At 45.7% G+C, this 8,306-nt stretch overlaps 1 protein-coding gene across 1 annotated transcript in view; it reads right to left on the reverse strand.

Moving 5' to 3' along the window:
- The window catches only part of MYO6 (myosin VI), a 105,210-nt gene extending 100,681 nt beyond the window's left edge, over positions 1 to 4,529 (reverse strand). Inside the window, exon 1 of the mRNA XM_059467396.1 lies at positions 4,489 to 4,529. The gene's annotated coding sequence lies outside the window, so the exon portion shown is untranslated. The remainder of the gene's footprint in view (positions 1 to 4,488) is intronic.
- Positions 4,530 to 8,306: the final 3,777 nt, after the last annotated feature.

Raw genomic sequence — 8,306 nt, forward strand, 5'->3', positions numbered from 1 at the left:
TCACAGTACAAGGAAGGTCCCTTGGCTTGACAGAAGTGCTTCAGGAGTGACACAGTGCCTGGGTGTGACTGGCAGCACAGCCACAGCAGCCAGACACCAGCCCACACTTAAGCAAGCGTTCACGCGTGCCCTGCTGCTGGCAGAGCTGCGGTTCAGCTCGCAGAGCTTACACAGCCTACAGGAGCAGTAGCCAGCAGGTTAAACATACCGGCTGCAGCTCCCTTGGCAGCAGGAAGAAGTTAAGATGTGTAGGTGCACCAGGGAGTCCCAAAGCACCTTTTCAAGGCCAGGCTAAGCTGTCCACAGATGGCAACAGGCTTTGCCTCGGAGCTGCAGCACCATGGCACAGTGGCCTAAGAGACCCAGCCCTCCCCAGCCTCATCACCCTCTGCTCCGTTTCTGCACACAGCTCAACAACAGCCACAAAACAAGAACTTGCTTTGGCTAAATCAGATTTTTGAATAGGTAGTCTAAGATGGTCACTTAACAAAAGACAGCTTTAGCATTCTTTCCCCAATAAAATACATATATTGAATTTATATGGTCATTACTTACAGAAATCAGTCTACCAGAGATTAAAGTGCCCATGGATTTATCTGTTTTTTTCTTGACATCAGAGCCTTAGTAAAATCTATGAAGGCTGCTGATGCTTCTCATTCAGCTTTGCAAAACTTCTGGTTTTGTTGGGTTTTTCGGGGGGCAGGGGGGAAAGATTCATCCACAGCCATCAATTCAAAAACTACAATTTTCTGTGTTCTTTATATTGATATAGTACTATCAATACTTCAGAAACACAAGTCACTGTCACTAGTATTTAGTACAAACCTGCAACAGTTATTCTAAGAAATAACAAAGTAGAAACTTGAGATAGCAAGCTATGTTAAAATGTTGCCATGAGAAAATGCCTTCTCATACTTTAAAAAGTGGATACAAAATGAGAGACATATGATAAATGGCAATTTTTTTTTTAAGTTAGGTATTTTGAAAGTCCTTTTTGAAAGTGTTTCAGACCAAACATGCTGTAACACTAGGACACAAGTTATGAAGCCACACTCAGTATATTCTAGAGTAGATGATGAATACCTCAGGTTTTATCCCTCTGGTTTTCCTGGTTTGAATCACAGTATGGTTGTACACCTACATTTCCTACAGTATTACAGGCTATGCTCCTAAACCACAACATTTTGCTGTCAAATGCAGTAGTTTGCCTCAACACTTATTATTTTAAAACCAAATGCCTTAAGCTGTAACATGAGATGACCAGCAACTGAAAGATTATAGGACTTTATCAGAGAAACTGTTCATCTTTTGAGGACTGAGATTACTTTTTTCCATATAAACTCAAGCCCAAATACAGATGGCACCTGAAGAAATCCTCAAACTCAAGCCCCTGCATGTGAACAAGTAAAACAATTTTGAGGAGTGTTTTTAATATATCCTTAACACAAATACTATTTGACTTTCAAAAACCTTTGCAGAAATGAGATTGCACAACCTTACTTTCTTTCAGTTTTCCCTAAGGCATAACAGATTTTAGGAACTTCATCAAGTCTTTGGCGCAAACTAGTTTCATCTTTTTTGATACAGTCACTGACAGAGGAACACAAACCACTTCTCACTAATTTTAATACTCTAGCATCTTCTTGTTCCCTCATCTCATCTCTTTCTGCTGGAAATGAGCATGTCTAGCTTTGTGGAACACACTTTCCAAACACACATATTCTTTGCAGATCCATTTTCCAAAACCTTCCTAAGCCCCGGTTGACCATTCCTGGTCATCTGAATTTATCTTTCCTAACAGGCTGTGGCCAAAACTGGACACGTTATTCTATTAACTTAAGCTGCACTAGTACGAAAAGCTAAATGCTGAACTTCAACAGTACTGCATCCCTGTGCTTCTTGTGATCCCACATAACCCTCAGATCTGCTTCCATGGTGCTGCTGCCAAGTCGACTTTACCCATCTGCATTATGGGATCTTCTTCCTGAAAATAGTATCTTGTACTCAAATACTGCCTTGGAACTTACCAGAAACCTCTGTCCTCCAAAGCAAAGCATCAAAAACACAGCCTGAAAGCCCTACTCACTCTCCTTCATATTTTGTGCTAATTCTGTTGATCAAAGATATCCATGTCAACAAGTACAAAGGTGCCAGAACTGCCCCCAGCAGCACTTAAACTGATGTTTGATGGTGACTCATAATCATTTCCTGAGAATTAACACTTAGAGTTGTTATCTCCATACCTGGTCCCTTTGGTTCAGCTCTTCTCAAAAACTTCAGTTGAGCAATTTTCCTAAGAGCAGCCCTACTGGGTCAGACAGCAGGACTGTTGTCTGCACTATGTCAATGCCTGAAATGAATATAAAAATTTGATAAATAATTGACAGTACTTTCCCAGTCTATTGTCCCAGCTCTGAGCTCAGCTTGGTGACTCCCTGAGCTACTTCAGGTACGCCACACAAGTCAGCCTTAGTGGGTTTTTCTTCCATGAATTTGTCCAGCTGCTTTTCAAGTCCCTGTAAACTTTCAATATCCACATGCTTCAGAAGGATTTCCAAAGCTTAACTTACCACACATTGGGTCAAAACCAAAAACACACCTCTTTTGTTCATTTTGAACCTGCCAGCTTAATCGTATGCTTTCACATTTTGTTCTGATAAAAAGTTAGCCCCTACTCAACTTTGCCACATCACTCATAAGACTGTCAAAATTTCTAAAACCTGAAATCTTTCCTCAGACCAGTGTTATCAAATAGCACAGAAATACAAAGCCTTCTCCACCCTGGCAGACCAGGCACAAGGAAGGACTATTTCACCTTCCTTATGAGAACATTATTGTTAATGGGTCAAAATACTGACCCATTATCAAAACAAAGGCACATGGCAGTGCCGGAGGCTGCAGGACACAGTACTTAGTGCAGATTATAGAGGAATGCCCCCTCTGACTAGAAATAATGGGGGTGGGGAAATTATTCAACTTAGAATTTCTGCTAACTAATACTGACCTGGTTTTAATTCAGAAAGCTATTCAGCCTGGCAGGAAAGTTTACTGCTTTTATGTTTGCATTGCTGGCTTTATAGTTTTACAGTCAAAGGCATAACTGTGCCTTCACTAAATAGTTTATTAACTGAGACACATTAAAAACCCATCCACTAAAAATAGTGTCAAGCTAAATCTTAATTTCTACGTTATTAAAAGCAACATCACAAGGGTTTGGAACTTGTGCTCTGGTAATTCTGATATTTACTCTCCCACCTCAATAACACAGATCTTTTGCAGTTATTTTATAAACCATACATTTAAAAGTTAACTTGTGTGTTAGAAGCTTTATTGCATTTAAACAAATAATGCAAGAGATTTGCTTACACTTTTAAGTTTTCAAAATTAACATTTAAAAAATTAAAATATTTCTGGTCTTGTTAGGCTTTTCTTTTCCACTAAAAAATAAAGTTTAAAAGCGCAGATGACATTTAGCTCACGAGTTCATCTCCACCCTGTTAATCTGTCACACTTGCAACAGAAGGAAGGCTCAGTCCCGCGGCCAACCTTTGTACTCGGGCGGCTCTTAGCGCAGTGCATGGGCTGCCCGCAGCCCGGCGATGCCCGCTGAACTGTGCGGAATTGGGCGGCCTCAAAGGTCTGATCCCTCCGGGAGCACCACAGGGCACAAGTCACGACATACACTTCCCTGCACCTTTGGAACACAGGGCTGGCAGTCAGCAGTGCTCGCTGAAACAACCGATAACAACCATCCTTTTACAGAACCGGCCAACTATTATTAGTTCGGCTGCCTCCATCCTACAGGCCTTGGTGGCATTTACTAGTTCAGAACCTGAGCGCCAAGTGTCAGACAAGCACCAGCAGTATATTTGCTGCGCTGCAAGTTGTATTCTAACCATTAAGGAGACAAACTCTTTTAAGCTTTCCTGTTCAGTAATGGATGTAAGTTACAGGAATGGGGTATTGGTTTTTAGTTGTACATCACAGTGACACCCGCTGCTCTCCAAACCGCAGCCTGCAAAAGTACTTCAAGCAGAAAAACTCCAGAAGGCGTTTTTCCACTGAACTACCAGTCGTACTGTGTCCGGCCAGTAAAGGCTACACAAATGTTATTTTCTCTTACAAGAACAATCCCACCAGCACAAAAATGTTTCTGAACCAAAGAGGGAAGCTTAGCTGTAACTCCGCAGGGATGGAATTTCACAGAGGATGATACTAAAAAACCCAAACAAGCCCACAAAGGAAAGAATTTCCATGACAATTTAAGGAAGTCCAGCACAGTCCAGAGGGATTCTAAGCTCCGGCAGGTCGGTCCCGCGGGGCGCTGGCCGGAGCGCTGCCCCGCCGAGGGCCCGGCCCTTGCCTCACCTGCCCGGGCGAGAGGGGCGCGGGGGCAGCCGCGGGGCAGCGCCAAGGCCGGCCCGGACGGCCGCCGCCTCCCGCCGCGGGTAGGAGGGGGCGGCGGAGGCCGAGAGGCCGCGTCCTTACCTGCTGATGGAGGTGCTGCTGCTGCGCTCGGCGCCCCGCTCGCTGCCAGCCCTGCTGCTGCTGCCGCTGCCGCCGCCGCTGCGCTGCTCTGCGCCGCCCCCGCCGCCCGGCACGGCCCGGCCCGGCCCGGCCCGGGACGTCACCGCCACAGGGCCGGCCGGGGGCGGGGGCAGCGCCGGCGGGGCGGGGGCGGCCGGGGACGCCGGCCCGGCCTTCTCCCCGCGCTGGGCTCGCCCGGCCGGGAGCTCCGGGCCCGCAGCCCGCGCCCTCCGCGGCAGAGGTGGTGCTGAGGGGCTGGCCCCTGGTTATTTGTGTGTGTTGGGTCTCTTCCTTTATTTTTTACCGATGCGGTTACATAAAGGGTCGTTTTGGTATCTTTGTCTTCACTGACTATCGCCCCACAAAGAAAGGCGCCGAGCAGGTGGCGGCTCTGCTGCCGCACAAACCTCGGCAGTCAGAGGCTGTTTCAGCCTGGCTCCTCTCGCAGGCTCGCCCTGGCCCTGTGCTTTCCCTGCCGTGTCCCCAGGCTCCTGCCTTGCCGGGTGTCGCAGGGCTGGGAGCAGCCATGGTCCCACCCGCTGAGCAGCAGGACAGCTTGGCCCGCCGCAGCCCTGTGCCCTGAGCTCCTGCCCGGCAGCCCGGGCCAGCCGGGGCTCTGCGGGATTGCCCTGGCCTGTGCCTCGCCCGGCCCTTCATCTGCGCGGCTGCTGCGCTGCTGGGAGTCGGGCAGAGCGGCCCGGCCGGGCGGCGTTGCATCATGCCCAGCCAGGCTGTCACACCGCCGGTGCCACTCACAGCCGCCCCTCCCGTGCCGCAGCTCTGGGTCACCTCCCTGTCCCTTGGCTTTACCACGATTCATTCCTGGCGTCGCCAGCTGGTTTGTCAGTTTTCCCACAGCACCGTCCTTCTCTCCCCACAATAGCTCAAGAGCAGCACAATGACCCCGACTGTACGTGCAAACCCTCCTTGCTATCCACATGATGGTTTGTTCATACGTCTTTTGCTGACAAAGGGAAACAAACTAGTTAATACTTTAAAATCTTGTGTTTTCTTTGATTTTGCAGTCCTAGCTACCTTTCTTTAAGCAGGTGTGTTTCATGGCATCCTTTTTGAGTGTTTGGACAACACCAGGGACATTGTGGTTACAGCCACTAGCTCATAAATAATTTACATCAATTTCTTCAAACCATAGCTGCTCAGTAGATATGATTGTCATAACAATGCCTTGGCCTCTTTTAGAGGATAAAGAGAAATCCCAGGGGCTCCTTTAGGGGGAACCTAGAGAAACTCAGGGGGTTCTGTCAGGATCAGAGTGGATGTACCCATGGAAGGAAAATGGCAGTGCATTAGGTGCGTGAGTAATCTGCATCCTGGGCAGAGCACGGGTGGAGTTCAATCCTGTGTCCTGTAGGATTAACATTCCTACAACTCTTGAAATGTGCTGTGGACTTATTTTGGTCTTTAAAACATTCCACTTGCCTGCAAAGTGGGAAGGTGAATTTGATGGTTGCATCTTCACTTGACATAATTTAGAATGTTTGACAATTTGGACAATCAAAACATTGTATAACTTCTAGAGCACAGAAGCTTGTCTTTGGCATTACCTTTCAGTACTTTGTACAGTCAGCCTTACTTTTATTTGTAAAAGAGAGATAAGGATAACTTATCTGGGGAAAAAAGAAGTGAATGGACAAGTAAATGAAAATGTAAATTTGGTGACTGGCTAAAACCACCTCTGTTAGCAAAACAGGATATAATGTCAGGAAACGATCAACAAAATACTTCCAGTGTAAACAATCCAAGCAGTGCTGAGCACTATCTTACCCTCTGATGTGCCCCTCCCTCAACAGAAGAAGCATGTCTCTACTTTCTCTCCTCTTTTCTCCCTGGGAAATTTAAAAATAACCCAAGACACAGCAACATCTGTTCTGTGAATCTTCAGGGAAAATACAGGAAGACTCACAAGTGAAATCAGAGTGCAAAAACTTCAGCCTAAGCAAAGAAGGGGGCGGGGGGAAGCGGAAAGAGAAAATAAAGCAAAATATGTTTTGCTGTAAAAAAACTGTACTCATTGTATGTAAGGAGCATTTCCAGTTTCATTGCTAGGAAAATTGGATGAACCTCTGTAATTTCAGTCTTTCAGAACACCAGGAACAGTGCGGATGGGTTGGAGCTGCCCAGCAGTCTTTGTTTAATAGCTGTGTGAGGAGCAGATGCAGCTTGAGGCTGGGAGGGAGGGCAGAGTGCCTTTAGCACCACCCTGCTCCTCCCGCACCTCTGTGCACCAGGCAGGGCAAACAGCAGTGGAGGAGCCTGCCCTGCCAAGTGCAATTCACAGAGGTGCTGGTCAGCACTGCCCAACTCGGGACAGGCTCACACTGAACATACCACAGCCACAGAGTCTCTTGTGAGGAACCAGAGTGTCGCAGACATTTCTCCACAGAAATCCTTTCTTTCAGATTTCTGTGTCTTCGGGAGGCCAGAGGCCCCCGAAGAGAAGGTAAACAATTATTATCAGCTGCTGTGGAATGTAACAAGATTCACCTTGATTAGCTCATTTTCTATGTTTATAATTAAGGGCCAATCATCAGTGCAAGCTAGGAGACTGAGTCCCTAGACACAACTTTGTTGTAGATTCTTTTCTATCTATTCTTAGCTTAGCTAGCAGCTCTGCAAACCTCTCTCTATATTCTTATTAGTATAACTATAATGTATTATATCATATATTAATAAATCAAGCCTTCTAATCAAAAAACAAGATTCACCGTCTCTCTATCACCAGCTGCGACCCACTCAAGTCACAGTAATACCAGAGCTGTACAAGCACCTTCTTCAATGCACAAACTCCATGTTCTGGATGGCCTACCAGGAATTCCACAAGCATTCCAAAGGCAGAAAGATCAACAATACAAGGCAGCAGGACATTTTGATGTTGGACGTGCACATGCATCTCTTGTAGCCCAGCCGCAAAGAGCTGACAATATATTTCAGATGTCCAAGGTGTCTTCATTCACCCAGATATTAAAATGGAACATTTTAACCTGAATCCAGGTTGTCATGTTTACTTGATTTCAAGCCTTTACTGTATGCATCTCTCCAGGTGGAATGCTTATTTTTGAACCACGTTGATATTAGCTAGCTTTCCCTGTGGATTCCACACAGCTACAACTGTTTTACATATCACAGGTAATGGGTAAAGTTCTGCCTGTAAAAACGTCCATGGGCACTGACTGAAGTCCCAGCTGATGACTTAATGTGAGGCCAGAAGTTCATTTGCTTTACACTGTTTTGTTGGCATACTCTGAGTGTTCATGTGTGATGTAATGACACTGTATCTGTGTAAAGTGGTCATGGTAAAACTCCTCACAGCCTGCCAGCAGCAACTCTTGGCGTTTCCTAACAGCTGAGTATGCTGATTTAGCACTTAGATACTCTCCAAAAATTATTTTATAATTTTACAGTCAGTTTCTGATAAAAACTAAAGTCACTGGTTATAGAACAATTTTGGACTTACCCATGCAGGGTTTGCAAATGTGGCTGCTGAAGCTGCCAGCACAATTTATCTATTATTTGTCTGGATAAAGAATAGCTTGTTCATATGTTTGCAAAAGAACCTTTCTAACTTGGCTCAAGGTTGAGCAGCTTATGTTCAGAGAAAGAACAAGAAAATTTGCTGGGATTTTAGCAGTAGTAGATGACGTTCCTTCCAGGATCAATCTTTAGTTTCTTTCCAAGCAGGCTTACTCTAGATAAGCACCATTCATTTCCTTATCATGTAAATTATTTACTGGAAAGAAATGTGTAAGTCTTATTTGATC

The sequence above is a fragment of the Ammospiza nelsoni genome, chromosome 3, assembly GCF_027579445.1.
Source record: "Ammospiza nelsoni isolate bAmmNel1 chromosome 3, bAmmNel1.pri, whole genome shotgun sequence".
Classification (NCBI taxonomy): Eukaryota; Metazoa; Chordata; class Aves; order Passeriformes; family Passerellidae; genus Ammospiza; species Ammospiza nelsoni.